General features: G+C 43.3%; 1 long non-coding RNA gene across 1 annotated transcript; it reads right to left on the bottom strand.

Moving 5' to 3' along the window:
• Window positions 1–1,264: 1,264 nt before the first annotated feature.
• LOC122465771 lies at window positions 1,265–20,304 on the bottom strand. Its single transcript, XR_006290807.1, has 3 exons — window positions 19,814–20,304; window positions 8,051–8,160; window positions 1,265–1,832 (listed from the first exon to the last, which is right to left on the bottom strand). It is a non-coding gene; the product is annotated as an uncharacterized LOC122465771 (long non-coding RNA).
• Window positions 20,305–21,224: the final 920 nt, after the last annotated feature.

Here is a 21,224-nt window from a genome sequence, read left to right as displayed (position 1 = left end):
AGTCTCAGTCTCAAAACTTTTCAGACTTTGGGCCTATGAACCCATGCAAACTAGTTTGGTGGCAACAACAACAACAAAAACTGCAGGCTTATTTTGAAGTGAGCTTGGAAAGGTTTGTACAATACTATTTGCCAGTGGTAGCTGCATGTTTGTATAGTCCTTGGCCCTTATTCCAGTTGTGGGCAACCTGCGGCCCATCAGGGTAATCTGATTGCGGGCTGCGAGACATTTTGCTGATGTTGCCAGTCAGCAGGCACGGCCCCCTGCAGCTTCCAGCACCCAGCAAAATGGGGTCCTGACCCATGACTGGGAGTCCTAGGTGCTGTCACAATACAAAAGTGACATTTGCCTAATTTGACTAGAAATCATGAATCAGACAAGGCCTGAGTGATGCAGAAAGAAATGGTTTTAAAAAAAAAAAAAATATCCTCTAATCCTGCTTATCTCTTGCTTCTCCCTAAAGGGCTGCCTTTCTGCGAGACACTCAGAGTCCAGTGGTTCTTCAAGCCTCTCTGATTGTAAGAGTTCTGTTCACAAGGAAGTAACAGTGAACACATGATCTCAACCAACCAGACAACTCACATTTGCATCAAATATTTGCAGTTGCTGTTTGCAACTAATCCAACAACCTATTGAGTTCAAACAACGAATCAGTTAATTGAAATTGTGACATGCTCAAGAATGTCCAGTCAAAAAAAAAAGAGGCTAAATTTCATTACATTATTCATTAAGTTCTACGACGCACATTCCTCTATATAGTACCAAGAGCTTAGGTTTCTGTCTAAAAGGTTTTTCTAGCCCCACACTGGGACTTATGACAGCACAGATTTTTCCCATTGGAACAGATGGCATAGGGCAGCAGAACTTGTTTTGCCTGCACTTCACATTATTTCCCCCCTGCATTTCTGCTCCTTTCCCCCCTTTTTTCCTCTTTAAAATGAAAGGGAATTACATGGCACTGAAACTGGAATTAGCATGAAGACATGTGCGGCCCCTTGCAAATCTGTTCTGCATAAATAATCATTCAGCTGACTGACCTGCTAAGGCTCCTAGCCGACAGCAAAGCCTGTAATTTCTCCCATTTTGTGCTGCTCCGTCATTCCCTTATCCTGACTTCTAAGCTGTTTCCAGTCTCTTGTATCTGACATCAGCTAAGATAATCAGCTGTGGATTAGGAACATCATCATTGTAGGTCTTATCAGTATAAGTATCTTAGATTAGTAGGAAGACAGTTATCAGCAAAAGGATGTGACAGGACACAATGTGGTAACATTATGAACATTTAAATTTCCAGAAAGTGTTTTATTTCAATTTCTCCATAAATCAGGTTTGTAACAGATGGGAGGAATGTAGGTCAGTTGCGGCTGGAGACAGACCTCTCAGTAAGCACCTGCTTAGGATTTCTTGATCATTTCTGTTTCTCTGTAGCAGTATAAAACGTGGATTTAAATCAATCAGCTATTTTAACCAGGAAAAAAAACAAAACAAAAAACAGATTAACAACACTGTGACATGGACCAACAATAGCAGAATTGCAACGTTAGAACTGGCACACTGTCCATGACTTGTTTCTTCGGCCAGATTCATTTCTGGCGTACGTCTAATGAAGTCAGTGGAGTTACCCGAGGGCTGACTTTAGACCAGCATTACTATGTATTGTGGCACATGTTACATAAGATCCCACACTGAGCTGAAGCCCTTACAATCCCAGGGCACCAAGAGTTCAGTTAAGGACGGAGTGGCAGCCTTGACTTTGAATTTCCCAGCTTCTGTTGATCTGTCTCTCAAACCGAATGCCACTTCAGCTTCATTTTTCTTCTATTTTGAGACAGCTGTTTAATAGAAATATAAATCAGACTTTACCTGGTAAGATTGTATAGCCTCTCATGTAAACACATGTTTAAGAATGTTTAAATTGTGGGGTTTAAACGGTGCATTCTTCAACAGTGTTGTGGCCCGTTGTATAAATCCTTCTTAGTTCACAGCCATGATGGCTGTAACTGCTCCTTTGGAGCTGTAATAGTCTATCATGTTAATAGAAAAGAAGTACTTGTGGCACCTTAGAGACTAACCAATTTATTTGAGCATAAGCTTTCGTGAGCTACAGCTCACTTCATCGGATGCATGCAGTGGAAAATACAGTGAGGAGATTTCTATACACAAAGAACATGAAAATCTCCCCACTGTATTTTCCACTGCATGCATCGGATGAAGTGAGCTGTAGCTCACGAAAGCTCATGCTCAAATAAATTGGTTAGTCTCTAAGGTGCCACAAGTCCTCCTTTTCTTTTTGCGGATACAGACTAACACGGCTGCTACTCTGAAACCTATCATGTTAATGTATCTGCTGCATATGCTGCAGGGTTTATTCTCCTCATGAGGTGTCTGGGTTTTTTGTGCATTGCTGTATCCCGGTGTATATGTATTACATTGCTAGGCAGAGGACCAGTGGAGATCACTGGTATTTATTTTTACCTTACAAAAATAAATATGAAACTATTCAAAATCATCTGTCACAATTATCCTCACTCTCCCTTTCTTGTTCCGGCTGATTCTTAGGTCAGACTAATGAACAACAACAACAACAACCACCAAAAAAAAAAAAAAAAAAAAAAAAAATGCAAGAACTGAGTGTAGACTCCTTGCTTTGCATCAGGGATGGTCTCTTCCTATGGCCCCAATCCAGCATCTGCTTAATTTTAAATTACAGAAGTAGTCTCACTGAATTAGGTGGCACTGCACATGTGCTTATACATACTCATGTGCGTAAGTGTTTTCCTGGCTAATGTTCAATGTTTCTTTGGATCAGCTCCCATAGGTGCCAACTTTCCCCGGCACTGGTGGGTGCTCCTGCCCCTAGCCTCACCCCCACTCCACCTTTTCCCACCCTGTCCCCATTCAAATCCCTTCCCCAAAGTCCCCGCCCCGCCACTGTTGGACCCCTTCTCCAAACCCCTGCCTTGGCCCCACCTCTTCCCCGAGCACACCACGTTCTCTTCTTTCCCTCCCAGTGCTTGCCACATGAAACAGCTGTTTCGCAGCAGAAGCGCTGGGGGGAAAAAAAAAAAGCGGGCACACGGTGCACTCAGAGGAGGAGGCAGAGTGGAGGTGGAGGTGAGCTGGGGCGGGGGTGGGAGCTGCCGTAGGGTGCAGAGCACCCACCAATTTTTCCCCGTTGCAGCCAGGATCCCCACTGACTCAGCAGCAGGTCCTCTGCCATTGCGAGGGCCCCGAGCTGGGATGCAGTGGAGTGGGTGCCTCCCCCCTGCCACCCAACTTCTGGGTGGCAGTCTCTTCCCTCCCAGGCCCCTCTGAGCTGAGAGCCTGGGCTGGTTGTTTACTTGTGTTTGCTCAGCCCCTGCCTGAGGGCCTGAACCATTGACTCAGGGCTGAGCCTGCTAATTATATAACTGTTGCTCAGCTCCTGCCTGAGGATCTGAGCTGTGGACTCACTATTGCCTGCCAACCACAGGCCAGGCGTGAATAACTGTCTGTTTGCCTCTACTGTTGCAGTGGCAAGAGACTCCCACGGCCAGGCTAATTCACTGTCAACAACTGGAAGGAAGTACTGAGGTGGTGTGGTTCCCAGCTGCCCCAAAGAGGGACGAGCCCTGGCTAAACTCCTCTACACCCAGTCATGGATCAGGGCCCTATAGTGGTAGGTGCTGTACAAAAAGAGAACAGGAAGATGGTCCCTGGCCTGAAAAGCTTACTGTCTCTGGAACGGGAAGTCTAAAATGTTAAATATTCTTGGTGAAAAGGCCAAACAGCAATAAAGTTCCTTTTGGAGTAACTACAAATTGCAGTTCTATTTGACCCTTGAGATGGAATGAGAATTACAGCAATGAGGTCTCAAAATACCTTTGATCCAAAACTGCTGGTACAGAATGCACTTCTCATGGGCAGCTGCCTCCTACCTTCAGGGTACAGGTAGAAGATTGCTCAAAGTCATTTTACACTTTGTTTTAGACCCTTGCATCCAAACATGTCCAATACACATTTTTATTTAAGATACTATGAAGTGAAATCTTACAGACCTTCTTCCCATGAATGAAGCGTGATTGGCCTTGGGGTTTTGTCTAGACTTCACAGGAATTATCAGAAATTCAGCCCATGTCCCTCTCGTCTGTCTCACTCTCATACCCACCTCGAATGCTCAATTTGCCCTTTTGCATCAACTCTGAGTTGACAAAAAGAAAAGGAGAACTTGTGGCACCTTAGAGACTAACAAATTTATTTCAGCATAAGCTTTCGTGAGCTACAAGCTCACTTCATCGGATGCATTCAATGGAAAATACAGTGGGGAGATTTATATGCACAGAGAACATGAAACAATGGGTGTTACCATACACACTGTAACGAGAGTGATCATGTAAGGTGAGCTATCACCAGCAGGAGAGCTGGGGGGGGGGGGGCGGCAAGGGGGAGAACTTTTGTAGTGGTGATGATCAAGGTGGGCCACTCCCAGCAGTTGACAAAAATGTGTGAGGAACAGTAGTGTGTGGGGGGGGAAATAGTTTTACTTTGTGTAATGATACATCCACTCCCAGTCTTTATTCAAGCCTAAGTTAATTGTATCCAGTTTGCAAATTAATTCCAATTCAGCAGTCTCTCGTTCGAGTCTGTTTTTGAAGTTTTTTTGTTGAAGAATTGCCACTTTTAGGTCTATAATCGAGTGACCAAAGAGACTGAAGCGTTCTCCGACTGGTTTTTGATTGTTATAATTCTTGACATCTGATTTGTGTCCATTTATTCTTTTACGTAGAGACTGTCCAGTTTGGCCAATGTACATGGCAGAGGGGCATTGCTGGCACATGATGGCACATATCACATTGGTAGATGGGCAGATGTACGAGCCCCTGATAGTGTGGCTAATGTGATTAGGCCCTATGATGGTGTCCCCTGAATAGATATGTGAACACAGCTGGCAACAGGCTTTGTTGTAAGGATAGGTTCCTGGGTTAGTGGTTCTGTTGTGTGGTGTGTGGTTGCTGGTTAGTATTTGCTGCAGGTTGGGGGGCCGTCTGTAAGCAAGGACTGGCCTGTCTCCCAAGATCTGTGAGAGCGATGGGTCATCCTTCAGGATAGCAAGGTTTTAGTTGGGGGCTAAAGGTGATGGGTAGTGGCGTTCTGTTATTTTCTTTGTTGGGCCTGTCCTGTAGTAGGTAACTTCTGAGTACTCTTCTGGCTCTGTCAATCTGTTTCTTCACTTCAGCAGGTGGGTACTGTAGTTGTAAGAATGCTTGATAGAGATCTTGTCGGTGTTTGTCTGAGGGGTTGGAGCAAATGCGGTTGTATCGTAGAGCTTGGCGGTAGACAACGGGTCGTGTGGTGTGGTCTGGATGAAAGCTGGAGGCATGTAGGTAAGTATAGCAGTCATTAGGTTTCCGGTATAGGGTGGTGTTTATGTGACCATCGCTTATTAGCATCGTAGTGTCCAGGAAGTGGATCTCTTGTGTGGACTGGTCCAGTCTGAGGTTGATGGTGGGATGGAAATGGTTGAAATCATGGTGGAATTCCTCAAGGGCTTCTTTTCCATGGGTCCAGATGAAGATGTCATCAATGTAGCGCAAGTAGAGTAGGGGCATTTGGGGATGAGAGCTGAGGAAGCGTTGTTCTAAGGCAGCCATAAAAATGTTGGCATACTGTGGGACCATGTGGGTACCCATAGCAGTGCCGCTGATTTGAAGGTATACATTGTCCCCAAACTAAAACCTCTCCAACACATCAAGGATCAACAACCTATCCTGAAGGACGACCCATCACTCTCACAGATCTTGGAGACAGGCCAGTCCTTGCTTACAGACAGCCCCCCAAACTGAAGCAAATACTCACCAGCAACCACACGCCGCACAACAAAACCACTAACCCAGGAACCTATCCTTGCAACAAAGCCTATTGCCAGCTGTGTCCACATATCTATTCAGGGGACACCATCATAGGGCCTAATCACATCAGCCACACTATCAGAGGCTCGTTCACCTGCACATCTACCAATGTGATATGTGCCATCATGTGCCAGCAATGCCCCTCTGCCATGTACATCGGTCAAACTGGACAGTCTCTACGTAAAAGAATAAATGGACACAAATCAGACGTCAAGAATTATAACATTCAAAAACCAGTCGGAGAACACTTCAATCGCTTTGGTCACTTGATTAGAGACCTAAAAGTGGCAATTCTTCAACAAAAAAACTTCAAAAACAGACTCGAACGAGAGACTGCTGAATTGGAATTAATTTGCAAACTGGATACAATTAACTTAGGCTTGAATAAAGACTGGGAGTGGATGTATCATTACACAAAGTAAAACTATTCCCCCCCCCACAGTTCCTCACACATTCTTGTCAACTGCTGGAAATGCCACACCCTGATCATCACTACAAAATTCCCCCCCCCCCCCCCCCAGCTCTCCTGCTGGTAATAGCTCACCTTACATGATCACTCTCGTTACAGTGTGTATGGTAACACCCATTGTTTCATGTTCTCTGTGTATATAAATCTCCCCACTGTATTTTCCACTGCACGCATCCGATGAAGTGAGCTGTAGCTCACGAAAGCTTATGGTCAAATAATTTGTTAGTCTCTAAGGTGACACAAGTTCTTCTATTCTTTTTGCGGACACAGACTAACACAGCTGCTACTCTGAAATCTGAGTTGACAGTGCACAACTTTGTCTGATGATGCATTAGGAATCAGCTATGCCACCGTGGGGACATTTTTTAAAGTGGTGCTTTGACACACTAGAGTATATTTTCAAACCAATACATCAAAAGTATGGGTGTGTGTCTAGTTATTTCTGAAGTGGACTGGACTCGATCCTGCAAGGTGCTGAGCATCCTGGCCCCAGTCCAGCAAAACACTTGCATATGTGCTTAACTTTAGGCACATGGGCTGTTCCACAGAAATCATGTGTTTAAAGATAAGCACATGCTTAAGCACTTTGCTGGATTGAGGCTAGAGTGCTCTGTAGGCAACACCTGAAGGACTGAGTCCCCGGTGCACACATCTTTCATATCACTATTTTAACTTATCCCAGTGTGCCAAATTCAGTAGTTGGAGTAGAAAGATACACCCCTTGTGACACAGCTGCTCCTGCTCAGACAATATTTTTACCATTTAAAAAACATCCCTAAAAAAGTAAATTATACCCTGGCAGAGATGACATTTTTCAGGATTGGCTGTGCCCAAAATGGACCTTGTTGCTTGCAATTGTAGAATCATTGATTATCTTTTCTGCTAGGCAGTGACTGCTCTACTTCCTGTGCAGAAAGCCTCTCTGAGATGGCAGTGTGCGAAGTGGAGAAATGATGACAGGTTTCATCATTGCAGAAGTTGGACACTGCAGAAGCTGACCAGTTTAAAAAAGTCAACGGTAATACACATGTTCTTATGATACTGTTCAGTGGCTGGAACCAGGGTCAGGCCCCCCTGTGCTAGATGCTGTACAGACATGGTCCCTGCCTCAAAGAGCTGATAATCTAAAAGCCTGAGCCAGCATCCACAGAAATCAATGGGAAGCCACCCATGAAACTGTGCTGATACACCAGCTGAAAATCTGGATATTGATTTAATGGGAGTTTGCTTGAGTAGAGATTGTAGAGCCAGGCTTTTTACTAGGGGTTCCCAGATACTACTGACAAGGTTTCTTCCCTCATCTTCCCACCCACTATCCTGGGGGCTTGGAGAGAGAAAAAACTAGCTTCTACTTCCAGGTTTGTTGTCCAGCTCAGATATCTCCGACATTGGCAGACCAGGTGCCAGCTCATGCTAAGGCCTCTAAAACGCTGACAAAAATGCATAGCTGGAAACCAGTCTGGCTTACCTGTGTGTTAGTATTATTAAAATAGCTATTAGAGTTATATGAACATGTTTAAAGTTTATGAAATGCTTGTAGGATGCTGCATGTATTAACCCTACTTATAATGTCTGCATCCTATGTTATCAGGTAATATTTAAATGTTTGCTCTGTAACTCTAAACATTTTCTAAGACTGTAAATTCCCCACAGCCCAGGGAGAAGCATTACCAAGTGTGAAATGCTAGCTTACCGCAAGAGGTGTTATCTTCAACAAAAGAAGGTCTACAGACATCAGACAAGCCACTGAACAAAAGACTGATTGTTTCCCCTCACACTCCATGGCCCATCACAGCTTGAATGCTGGGGAAAGGGAATAAAAACCTGTTAAAAGAAATTGGAATCTTCATGCTGTCTGGACTCTAAGGGGCAGACTCCCAAATATAAGCCAGAGATCCCCAAGCTACTTGACTTGGGTTAGCCCTAGAGGACAAAAAAGTTTAATCATCACAGAAGCTTCTATGATACTTAAGCTTGTACCTCATTTGTGTGTCTGTTTACCTGATTTAATATTATAAATAACTCATTTCTTTTCTGAGTTAATAAATCTTCAGTTATTTACAGGACTGCCTATAAGTGCCGTCTTTGTGGATTGGAGAACTGACCTGGAGTAAGTGACTCGTTCTTTGGGACTGGCAGTAATCTGAATACTGATGTGATTTGTGGTGTAAGCAGCCATCTGTCACACAGTCCAGCTTGCCAGGGTGGCAAGACAGTCTGGAACACCCAAAGAGACCGTCTGACTCCCTGGTAAGACTTATGAGTTAGGAATTCACATGTTACTGGGTTGGTGAAATCTAATTATAGACCATAGAGACCTCAAACTGGTTGTGTCTTGCTTCTTGTCTGGCCTGAGGTTGGCATTTAGGGTCTTGAACTACTCCAGACAGCACGACAATCTCACTTATAACTAAACAGCTGCATACACACAGACTGAGCGAACATTTCTTTACAATTCTGACATATTAAAGCTGAATATTGTCAAATACTACTGACTTCAGTTTCGAATCCAATTAAAACTACAGCGCATTAATAAATGAAGTCAACTGATGAAGCCGATTCCCACTGTGTATAATCTTAAACTCTGAAAGATTTACTAAGGTCTCATATCCCCAGATCTAACATGACTAGTATAGTTAGAAGAAACTATAAGGATTACAGCTGGAAGATTAGATTTAGTTTAAGAGAACCATTACCTCACAACTGCATTAGGGAAAAGAATCATAAGTGTTGAACTCAATTTGGACATTGCTCAAAGCAGCATGTAAAGCAGTGGTAGTAGCCTATAGAATCTGATTGTGTTGGGCATATTTCCTTTCTTAATGCGGCAGCAGCAAATTGCTAATACAAGCTTGACAATATGATTTTTTTAAAATGCTGAACAGTAGTTAACGAACACAGGGCATACTCTCTACGTTGATGGGTGTGACGCCAACATCATTCAATGATACAACGGCAAGTGGGAGGAGTTTGTCAGTTGTCAAAAGACAGCTCTTCCCATGAAGGATACTGAGATCTTCACTAGTTTTAGTTTTGGCACTAAGACAGGAGGATCTGCTGCTGAGCAAGACTCCTTGACATGTGTGCCGCACACAAAGCCACTACAGGAAGCTGAAAACTGGAACCAATGCGTATAGCCAAATGGTCAAAAGTAGTATCCACAATTCTAATGTGAGCGGGCTCCACTGGCAAAACACCACCGGTGTCTTTCTTTGCTTGCTACCATGAACTGAAAGTTTTTTTTTGTTTTTTTTTTTTAAAAACCCAACACCTTGGGACAGATCCTCTGATGAAAAAATGATGTAGTGGAGCTTCACTAATTTACACCAGCTGAGGATCCAGCCCTTTGTTTGAAATGGTTAATAATCAGAATAAAGGTCTGCTGGGAGATCATTCTAACTGATTGGTGTTGGCAGCAGCGTGGAATTCATGTGATTACATTTTCTCATTTTCTTTCCCAACCCATTTTCCCCCCATAGCCTGTAGCTATTTGTAAACAAGTGATGTCTTGGTTTGTGATTTATGGCCAAGATGTGCTCAGTGCAGGACTGATGGTGGGAAAGACAAAGATGACTGTATGCCAACCTTGCACTTCCCCAGTCCCCAGGGCTGGTTTGGCTCCTGACATGAGTTAGATGAGTCCTGTGGCTACTCTAACTTCTGTTAGCTGTTAATATTTCCCTATGGAAAATTATACCAACCACTACCCCAGCTGTGACTCAGCCTCTGGCCAACCTACAGCTGGGGGGGCTGCAAGGGTGGGTGGTGAAGTTCTGGCTCCATTCCCCTGAAGATTCCCACATGCTAGCCACTTTCTGCCAGTGCAAACAGACCAGAACAGGGGTGCCCGATGTGTTTATTTCAACTTTCTTGTTAAAGTTCATCCATAGTTAGGAAAAAAAGCATTCAAATTGGGAAACTGATTTTGGTTCTGTTAAAAATCCAGTATGGGCCAGATCCTGATTCCAATGGAGTTACTTTTGCACCTGCTCAGCACATCAGAATCAAGGCCTTGATTTATCATCTGTTTCAGATGGTGTACCCAGTGGACCCCTCTGCAGAACAGATAAACCAGTTGCTCAGCTGAGCTCCACAGCCTTTTGCTGCTTGCATGGTGTAGCCAGTAGTACGTATTTCCTGCTTATTTGAACACACTAATTAGTACACATCCTGTATTGAGCGCTATTCTCTCTAGACAGTGGTAACATTTTTCTCTCTCAATTTCTTCCCTTCTTTGTTATTTGTTTGTGTGTTCAGATGTATATTGATTAAGCAGTTACAAAAGGATTTTCCAGTCTCTCAGAAAGCTCCCAGTGATCCAATTTGTCAGATTGTTCAGTTGTGGCTCCTTAAAGGATCGTGAATGTTTTAGTGATTTGTGACTCAGTCTCTCTTTTAAAGTGAGTCAGGCAGCTGAAATTGATCACCAGATTATCTGAAATATAAACATGAGAAGAATATACTGTGTTCTTCTGATGCTTTCAAAAGACCTTTCTAGGTTCAGATTTAGGTCAGAATTTTGTCCAGATCACTACTTCTAAGATAAGCAAGGACACTGGCCAAGGTAAAATTTGGCCCTACAGCTGAGCTGAGGAGTTCATTAAGCAATGAAACAAGAATAATGTCTGACAATTTGATAAATTATCACATTAGTGCTCCAGCAGGCCAGGGAAGGGTTCCACAGAGCCCTGGAAAGCAACAACTTGCACCCCCAGATAGCAGATACACTGTGCTGTGATTGATAGGCTAGCCAACTGGGGGATGGAAGCGTCTCCCAGCTGGTAGACCATACACCTTTAGGCTTACTACATGGGTTGACATGGTACTGAGTTTCTAATCCCAGGAGTTTCTTCAACTTCTTGTTTAAACAAGTCCTGGCTAAGGGCCTGCAACTGGCTCTCTTCAAACATTCACATGAACTATATATCTCACTCAAGTGATTATTTGCCCAAAGTACACAAAAAGGGTGTAAACATGGCTGAATCAAAATGTTCAGCATTTGTGTGTTTGCTCAAGAATCCTTTACTGTTTACACAGTTCTACAGAGGAATAAGGTCTAGCGGATAGGGTGCTGGACTGGGAGTTAGGAGCACTGGGTTCAGTTCCTGCTTCTGTCACGGACATGTTGTGTAACTTTGGGCAGGCCACTTCTCCTCTCCTTCCACCTTTTGTCTTGTCTATTTAGGTTGTAGACAATTCTGGGACAGGGACAGCCTTTTCCTGAGTGTCTATACAATGTCTGGCACAATGGGGTACAGATCTTGGCTGGGGCCTCTAGATCAGAGATTTTCAAACTTCATTGCATCGTGACCCCCTTCCACCACCACAAAATTACCACACGACCCCAGGAGGAGGGAAATGAAGCCTAAGCTTTCCTGAGCCCCACTGCCTCGGGTGGACCGCTAAAGCAGAGGCCCCACTGCCATAGGTGTATGGGGCCAAAGCCCTATGGCTTCAGCCCCAGGCAGCAGGTCTGTAACCTGAGCCCCGCTGCCCAGGGCTGAAGCCCTCGGGCTTTGGCCTGGACAATGGGGTTCAGGCTTCGGCCTTAGGCCCCAGCAAGTCTAAGCCAGCCTTGGCAACCCCATTAAAATGGGGTCCCAACCCATTTTGGAGTCCCAACCCATAGTTTGAGAACTGCTAGCACTTTAGGTGCTAGTGTAATACAAATAATAAGGAGCCTTGCCCAAGATCTTTATGCTAGGAGTGTGGAGAAAGGGACAAATATTATAGAAGAGGAACTGTAAGGATTTAGCTACAGCCTGGATGTAAAATGTGACACCAGAATTGTCTGGGAGAGTGGCAAGATGATGGAATTACCCAAAGTGATAGAGAAATGCAAAACACTTAATTATACCAGAAATGTAAACCTGTGATACAGTGTATTGTAAAGCTAAAAAAAGAAAAGCCAATATTCTAACCTTGCTATCACAAACAGCCCTCACACTTGGAGCTCTTAGCATCTTTGAGAGTGTGGAAAGGGTTGTGTTTAAAAAAGGCACAGCCTCTTCTTGTTAAATTTGCAGTGACGCCAACATAAATCATTCATAAACAAGGAGGTATTTTTCATGTGAGATTTTTTTTTTTTTTTTGAACACCCAGAGGGTAAAGGATTAAAAATGGAAAACTTTCCATCTCCACAGGGCTCTTTCGGTGAACTGCAAACTGGATGTGATTGGATTTAAACTGGTTCCAGGTTATGGCCCTTTGAAATAAAGCCAGTTTAGCAGCTGAGCCTGTCTTACCGGGGCAAGAGAATAAATCAAGAGTTATCTTTGAGTCCTTTTGGCTCAGTATTGGTACTTGTGGCAAACTTAACTGAGTTAAACGTTCCTATTCTAGTTTTTATAATTTATCCTCTTCAGTGTACTGTAATGTCTTTTCTAAACAGAATGTCCTGCAGAGACCTAATGCGTCCAATTCAAACATGACATGAAAATGTATTGCATTCAAAAAAGTAGACATGGATGCACTATTAATCCTTGAACATCTGAAATACAAGATTTGTCACCACATTATTAATTATGGATCCTTATATTTAGGTAGCCTAACACTTTTTAGCATATAGGAGTTTTGCAACCTCTCTCGGAAAAGTTCTCCCACCTCCATTGTTTGCAGCAATATTTGGTAGGGAGAATGCCCACAGGCTACAGAAATGGTTTTTTCTTTGTTGGATGAAATTCAGTTCAGGTTTACCAGAGATATAAAACTTTAAAGTTACTATTTTCCCGGTCTCACTTGTGCTCCTCACATTTTCTTTGCCAGAATGAACTGGCCACTAGATCAGGTTGCAAATTCTGCCACCTTACAAGTATGAATTATGATGGTGCAGTCTTTAATTACATGATCAGAGACTGTTTTCCCCACAAGATCTCTGCCTCCTTCCAATGTACAGGATAGATACAGAAGACCACCAAATTAAAGCTGCACAGGAAACTGTGAGTCTGGCATGTCCTAACTTTTGAGTCCTTGACTTTGCAACATTAGTGTTCTTTGAAAGCAAGGTTTCTGCACGTAATTTAATATTTATATTGAAGTAGTGCACAGACGGGCCAAATTAGAACAAATTAGGACTCTAGACATGTTATGATGTGTGTACACCACAGCTATTCCTCTGTGGCCTGTCCCACCAACCATAAGTGATCTAGCAGGGGCCCTTCTCTCCAGCAGCGGCAAGAGCCTTGCCTCCCCCAGAAAGGCAAGGGTGGCAGCAGCTCTGCCCCCTAGCCACCCCATTATTCACCCCTGCTGCTGACAGGTGTCTGCTTGAATGGGTGGGCTGGGCCCACTGCAATCTTTTCTTTCTACTGCCTACAGAATCCTCTCTTGGGGTGGTGTTGGCAGGGCCCCACAAAGAAGTATGTGTCTTTGCAGTTAATAACCCTTGAGATGAACAGGGCAGCTCACTCTCTTAGAGCTATTATTCCAGGCTGCCTGCAGACTCAGGTACTCATGATAGTGGTTACATGGAGGTCTCTTTTTCAAGCTCTTCTTCACCATTTGGGCTAGAAATGTACTTTATTTTGAATATGAAAGATGAGTTTCTGAAGTAATGATACATCTTCAGAAGCTAGGCCCTTGACACAGGCCTATCTATGCCTTAATCCAGCCTTCACAAGATAACAAGGCCATGATCCCGATTAGGGTATTTAGCAGGTGCAAATCCATATAAAGACCGTCTCTCCCCTGGAGGAGTTTACAGTCAGGTACTCCTCATTAGCTACCCCATTTTAGCTTGCAGAGCTCTCTAGTGCTGGTGCAATGAGGTGGAATACTGTCATTAAGTATTTTACTTACATCCTTTGGATAAGATTATATCTGATGAGATTGCTCATTTAACGTGAGCCACACTCATTTCTTAGCCAGTCCTCACAATGTGCCTAGTTCTTTACTGCAAAGATAGAAGAGCCTATATGAGTCTGGGGTGGCATATAGCCATATTCGCTCCAAAGTCACAATTCCTCCACTGTGCCCTTCTTGGAGGGAATTAATTCAATGCAGCCCTGAAAAGGGTACAGCTTACTTTCCCCACAGTGGCCATCCAGCTCCTCCAGGGCTCTGCCCACTCCCCATAGCTCTGCTACAAGAAAGTGGATGGGTAGAGGAGTGGCAGTGCAAGAGCTGTGGAAAGAGGTGGGTGAGGGAAGCACTTATGACCATTGTAGCCATAAGGATGGAATGGAGATCTGTGCTTCTCCCTGTTCACCCAGGTTAGAGCTAACAATAATCTAGCTTTTAGAGCTCTCCTAGCAGAGCTGGAATAGAACATTTACTTTAAAAATGTGAGTTAGCTGAACAGAGTCACCAAACAAAGAAAGGGCCAGATTCCAATCTTTCGAAAACCCATGCACATCTGGAATTGCTTTCTCCTGACTACAGGGGAGTTACTTTAGCTTTACACCAGCACAACTAAGATCAGGCTTAGGCCCAAACTGGGGAGTTGCCTTTTTTTACTCAGGTATAGTTCAAGTGTGTATATATAAACACTAGCAGGTAGGAATAAATGTCTGGGCTTTATATGGCTGAGTGGGGACATTCCAGACATTCTTGTAGATGCTGGTGCAGTAGATTCAGCCCTTCAAGAATTAAGAACAGTGCTGCAGACAGCCTTTGGCTATTGCTCTCAGAGGGAGAGATTCCTATCATTTTATCAGCTGCAGCATACGACTACAGAACTGACTACGTGCTGGTAGTACAGTTTCCATAGCTGTGACACAGAAATGAATGGCAGATAATCTACTAGAGTACAGACAGTCAGACATCTTGCTGGCAACTCAGAATACATGGAGGATAAACTCTTCTCTCAGTTACATAGCCGTAAGCCCAGAAAAATTTCCTTAACCTCAATGGAATTTCTCTGGATTTACACCAGAGAAGAATTTGGCCTACTGTGTTTTGCTATATCATTGAATGACCATCTTAACCTGTTGGAAAGCTAATGATGGAAAATGTGCCTCATATATATTGCAGCTGTGTAAATATATATAAAAAAATCTGTAAGCAAACATGCGAGCGCTTCAACAAGTTCTCTGGATTCCACCTAGCTTTACTTTTATTTTCCACACACACATAAAATTTTATAGCATTGGAAGAGTAGAAGGTCTCCAGAAAGCTATTTTTGACAAATCTGTTCACAAAAATCAAGATGAACAGTATCCCCTTGACTGAGTGCATCTTACAGGATGTGTTGAATATGAAACATTTTGTAATCTGTACTTGGTGCTTGCACTGTTGGTGCCAAATTGTTGCTGACTGTGAAATTCAAGAGTCATTCTCAAAAAGAACTTGGGACAGAAATGCCAGAGGGGAGAAAATATGCTCACTAACATAGTGGTAAATCAAGGAACATGCCAATGAAGGCAATAGAGTTACACTAGTGTCAAACTGGTGTGGGAAGAGAATCAGGCCTCAGGAGAGACTGCTTGCTTTCTCTCTTGGGACTCAATTGTGACTTGAACATCACGCCTGCACAAAGGATGAATGCTGAGTAAGAACATAAATGGCCTTGCTTGTACGTGGTAAATAGGTGCTGTATGCCTGCTTATCCTTCCTCCAGAGCAGGTCAATGAGGAGTGGCCGGGGAGGAGCAGTGAATAGGCTTTATCTCCATCCCCCAAGACATGAGCAAGAGCACCTGAACTTGCGCTGTAGTTATCATTTGTTGAGTTTATAGGTCAGTGGCAAGTTATTATCCACCTGGATCAAGGGGGGAGCCAGGAAGATGTTTCTCAGGCCCAATACGTCCTGTGGCAATGCTGCATGTACACCACCCTTGCTCAGGGCTGTGCCTAAAAGTCAATCTACCTTTCAATTTTTATGAGTGGTGTTTAGACAGCAAAGTAGCCCTTGACTTACAATCCAATCAACTGATAACTTCTCTGTCCACCTATTTCAAGGGGGAAACAAGGGTGGGGGCAGGGTTTGACATGTCTGATATTTTAAGAGCTAATTGGTTACATCTGTACAGCTGAGGAGTGGTGTTTTTGCCAAAGCTATTGGGGCCTATTTACAGCATTCAGTCAGAAAATAAACTTGTTAAAAATAAGGTATTCTCAGTGACAAAGAAAGTATTGGACGTGTGCAAAATGAAAGCATTAAACAATGAATGCGTTTCCTGAGGATCTGAGCCTTAGAAAAAGCCAGACAAAATATTTTTAGTGGCATTCCAGCACTCTGTGTTGGAGAGCCATTTATAAGAGCTCATTACGAGTTATTCCTCTCTGCTACAGGGAGTACCAAAAATAAATAACCCTCAGAAAAAGAAAGAGAAACAGATGCTGGATACAGCAGCTTGAAGTGGTTCCATCATATACAGGGTTTACAGTTTGGATCAATGGCTTTCAGCCCCCCTGCCCATTATACAAATTGTTTCAGCACCCCTGTAAAGAAATATCTACCCAGGAGGGAGACTCATGGTACCTGGCTTTATTTGACAGGGATCATGTATGCAAAGACTCCAGGCAAATTTCTCATGTGGATGAAGAGAAGAATTTTGCTTTAATGTAATGTCTCCAAATCCTCAAATCCCTCCCCTCCTTAAGAGTGTTATACATCAACCGTTCTTCCCTCCAGTAGCATGAAACTACTGTAGGGAACAGAGGATAGTAAACAGAAGGTCTGAACCCATATTATTTAATTTCCTTATTTCCCCCTACAGGGCAATTGCTCTGAACCTTATTAGAGCACATACAGCATATATTTCAACAATGAGCTACTGCGTTGGGCAACAAAATGAGCTTTTTAAATGTCTCATTCCACTGAAATCCTAGGTGTAAATTTCTAGAGCCCTGCTTAGCCACTTGCCAAACTGTAAGGGCTATATCATGGTGGCCACAACCAGAGTGTGTGTGTGCGGGGGGTGGGGGGGATGTGTAGCATCTGAGCAACAGTGGCTAAAATGCCTTCAGAAAGGCTGGGGGAGTGTGCTCAGATGCAGCACTTCCTAGACTTTTGAAGAAGTACAGCAGGCACCTTCTGTAATACTGGCCAGAAGTTAGGCATGGACTGCTCAACTAATAGTTGAAGCAGGAGTCAGGCCCAGTGGGTACAGCAGGACTTAGTAACCGGGAATCAGAGTCCAGAGTTGGAGCCAGAGGCCAAGTGCCAGACATGAAGTCAGAAGTAAGGAAATGGAGCAGGGGGTCAGGACCAGGTTACCTGGCATAAGGGAAGGCTGGGGCCAAGGCAGGAGCATGCCTGGGAACAAGCAGATACAGAAGCTACCACAGCTGTGGGCAAATAGTTTGCACAGCTACTGAACTGCTGGTGCTGGGCTTAAGATCCTGTCTTCTGATTCTTCCAACCAAATCAGGTGGTGTAGCCTGTCAGACAGCCTATTACAGATCAGCTGCGCTCGTTAAGTTGCCCAGAGATTGGCTCTGCTGCAGGCCCCAATTTCGGACACCAGTCACCCTGTCTTGCAGTGAATGCTGCCTTTGCTCAACGTGGCCGTCTTCTTTGCAGGAGCATTACACCTTCTCTTCATAATACCCCTTTCCTGGCATATGGTGGTTATAATTTGGCTCTAAACATAGTCTATACAGGGTACGTCATGCCACTGTCTAACAGCCTCCAAAGCAGAAATTAAAGATAGAGAAGACCTCTTGGATCAACTTGTTTATCCCCTGGATTATAGAGCAATGCTATCTACAGTGCATTAAGTGCTTTGTCTAGTCTCATGGCAGATATTGTAGCTATTTAAATAGGAGTACCCAGTATTCTCCGGTTCTACTGGAGATGTGTTTTGCAGGCAACTGTTCATTGAAACCTTGATCGTGCTCACATTAAAGAAATTATGTAAAAATCTCCCATTGACTTCAGTGGGACCAGGATCTTGCTCTAAGTTTGTAAAAATGAGCAATGGCCATAATTCTAAGAAGTATATGCTCCAGTGAAAAAAAGTTACATCCCCGGGGCCAAATTCTTCTTTTTTATTTATGCCAGTGGAACCCCATTCTAGCTGAGGAAAAAAAGAGGTCGGCCTTAGTTATTTAAGGCAGAAAGGGGGAATAGCTGTCATGGCTATAGGTGATGACAAGCTTGTTGTCGTCCCCCCATGTTGCCCTGGCGCTGTAAATGTTTGTACAGGAAGCATAGCTGTTGCCTTGACCCAGGAATTGTTACGGGATTGTTCCAGTGACTTTAAAAATTTAATCCTAAATGACTTAGTTCCTCATGGAAATTTCTGAATCATTTTCTCATTCAGAAGCTGACCTTAGCGGATCCATAACTCACTACAAGCAGGTATATTTGATAAGGGAAAATATGGAACCCTTAGAGTAAACATATTATATTTTAACACTAAGACATTGATGTTAATTGCAGTATATTTTACATTGGATATCAGAGGCTAAATTCTACTGAGTTACACAAGTGTAAATCCAGAGAAGCTCCATTGGGCCAGATTCACCCCTGCTAGCATAGGGTGTGATCCAATTCCCATTGGAAACAAAAACAAACCCCACCTCAAACAGGAGTCTTTGCATTGACTTTAATAGGAGTTTAATAGGATTGGTCCCACAGAGGAGTATAAATGAGGGTAATAGATTAGCAACAAGACGATGCATTTACATAGGGTAGCTATGTGTGTAACTAGATAGCACAAGAGAAGATGGTTATAAAATATAAAATGTGAAGTTTGGTAAAAACTAAGAGTATCCTCAAACACCTAAAACATGCTCGGGGGCGGGGGGGGGGGAGGGAGGAGTAAACACAATACTTATTTTGTGGGTTTTTGGGTGGAAAACTATCCGTATTAAAATGGAGAGCATAGTAATAGAATTCTATAGAGAATTATTCAGACACAAACAATAGGCAGCTTAGTCCTGTACATCTCATTTGTTCCTTACTCAGGCATATCTCCCACTGGAGGCAACAAGTCGCATGCCTAGGAAAGGAGTGAGTACTGGAGCATTGGACTGGGCTCAGAGCACCAGCTCTTCAAAGCAGAATGCATAATCAATAGTCCTATCCCCATAGGCACCATCACCTTCTCTTGTGTATTGCATTACACTTATTACAAAGTGCTAAGGTACTTTTTGGAAATATAGGCATGATGGCTCTCATGTCCCATGCAAACAGGCAATTATATTCAAACTCTATATTTTCATTCAGATAACAGCCATAATATAGCCCTATACTTATTAAACATAACATTGACAATATTTGGATGAAAGGAGCTATTCCAGGACCTGATCACTTTTCCCACAGCTATCACTGTGACCATTGAAATGCCAGCTGTTCATTGTGCTTAACTTTAAGCACATGAGTAGTCCCAATAAAGCCCTCAGGAGTGCTCACATGCTTACAGCGGAATACATGCACAAGTGTTTCCGTGATAGGGGCCCAAATGTCTAACCATCATCACTGGAAATTTGCCACACCCTTCACACCATTATCACAATCCCTAGAGCAGGCAGTCTAATCAGCTTGTACAATAATTAGATCCACAACATACCTGTTTTCCAAACAATGAATATACTAGATATGAAGGAGTGGGCTCCAGTCACCACTGTGGTACCTGCTTGTGGTGCATCTGGTGATTAGCTCATCACCGATTTGATGCTTCTTCTGGAAGTTTCTCAGCCCCTTGTCCTAGTCTCATACTGAGGCCTTTTCTCATGCTAACAAGCTGGAGTATTTCCTCTTCATAGCTTTGCCCCTTGGCCAGGTCACTACAGGTTGCCTCCTTTCAGGGTACTTTCTAAAGGGTTTCTAAACAAAACCACCTTAGGCAGTCTTCAAAGTCCACTGCCCTGTTTGTGCCGCTCGCTCAGGGGCTGGCAAAGGAACTCAGGACTGCCCTGTACATTGGGTTCCAGCCTAGGGATCTTACAATTAGCTGCTAAGTGCCATATGGTTTCACCCTTGCTATTATGTTTCCTAGGCTTCTTACTACTCCTGTCTCTCAACCCTGGGAGTGACTGCTAATCCCTTCTCTGCCATACTGTGTTGTACTCTGCTCCCTGGCTTTATATATGCCCTTTCCTGCCCAGCTGGGCTTCATGTTCAATTAGGATTGTACAGCCAGCCTGCACCTCACTCAGGTGCAGCTCATCCTGTCCAGTGGCCCCTTCTGATCCATTTTAACCCCTTTAGGGATAGTGTTCGGAAGAACACCCTGTCACACTAGAAAAAGTAATATATTTTCACCATGAAAAAACCCATTAAGCGTTATACTATGTCCTCAGCCACATTAATCTGTCTCTATAAAAACGTTGTTACATCTAATAACTGAAGTTCAATCTATGGTACTATTTATAGTCTAAAAACTGTCAGTATCTTCCCTCAGGATTAAAAGTCTGAAACAGCTGTTAATGGAATAAAATCTAATAGAAAGAATCAGAGAAGCTTCTATTAAATTTGACTCCATGGAACAGGTGTTTTAGCTTATTTCACTCCATGGAAGGTTGTAATATGATCCGAAGTGAGTTTTTTTTCTGTAGTTGTCTGGTTTTCCCAATAAATGTTAATTTGACTTTGTGCTGTACTGTGCTGTCATTTGTATAAATTATCTTCAGATTGCATAGCTTTAAAACATGCCATTGCTCTTTACCTGACTCTGAGCTTGGCCTTTTCAAAGCACAATACCATGTTGATTTCAGGTGGAGGAGGAGGAGGAGATATTTCATTCTTCCTCCTTGAAACATACCAGGCCAAATTTTATGCTGCTTTATTCCCTGTGTTAATCCGGTTAAAGATAATGGGACTATATGGGATGCAACACACCACAAAATTTGACCTATAATTGTAGATAGCTTGAGGCAATTCAAATCTCAAGGGAAAGTCTAAGAAAATATTGTTTGCTTGTAATAGTTAACGCAGACAAGCTAAATAGCTTTTCATTTAAAGCATTTATCTGTTAATCC

The sequence above is a fragment of the Chelonia mydas genome, chromosome 1 (assembly GCF_015237465.2).
Source record: "Chelonia mydas isolate rCheMyd1 chromosome 1, rCheMyd1.pri.v2, whole genome shotgun sequence".
NCBI lineage: Eukaryota > Metazoa > Chordata > Testudines > Cheloniidae > Chelonia > Chelonia mydas.
The sequence above is the reverse complement of the archived record's forward strand: the minus strand, read 5'-3'. Positions and strand labels throughout refer to the sequence as shown.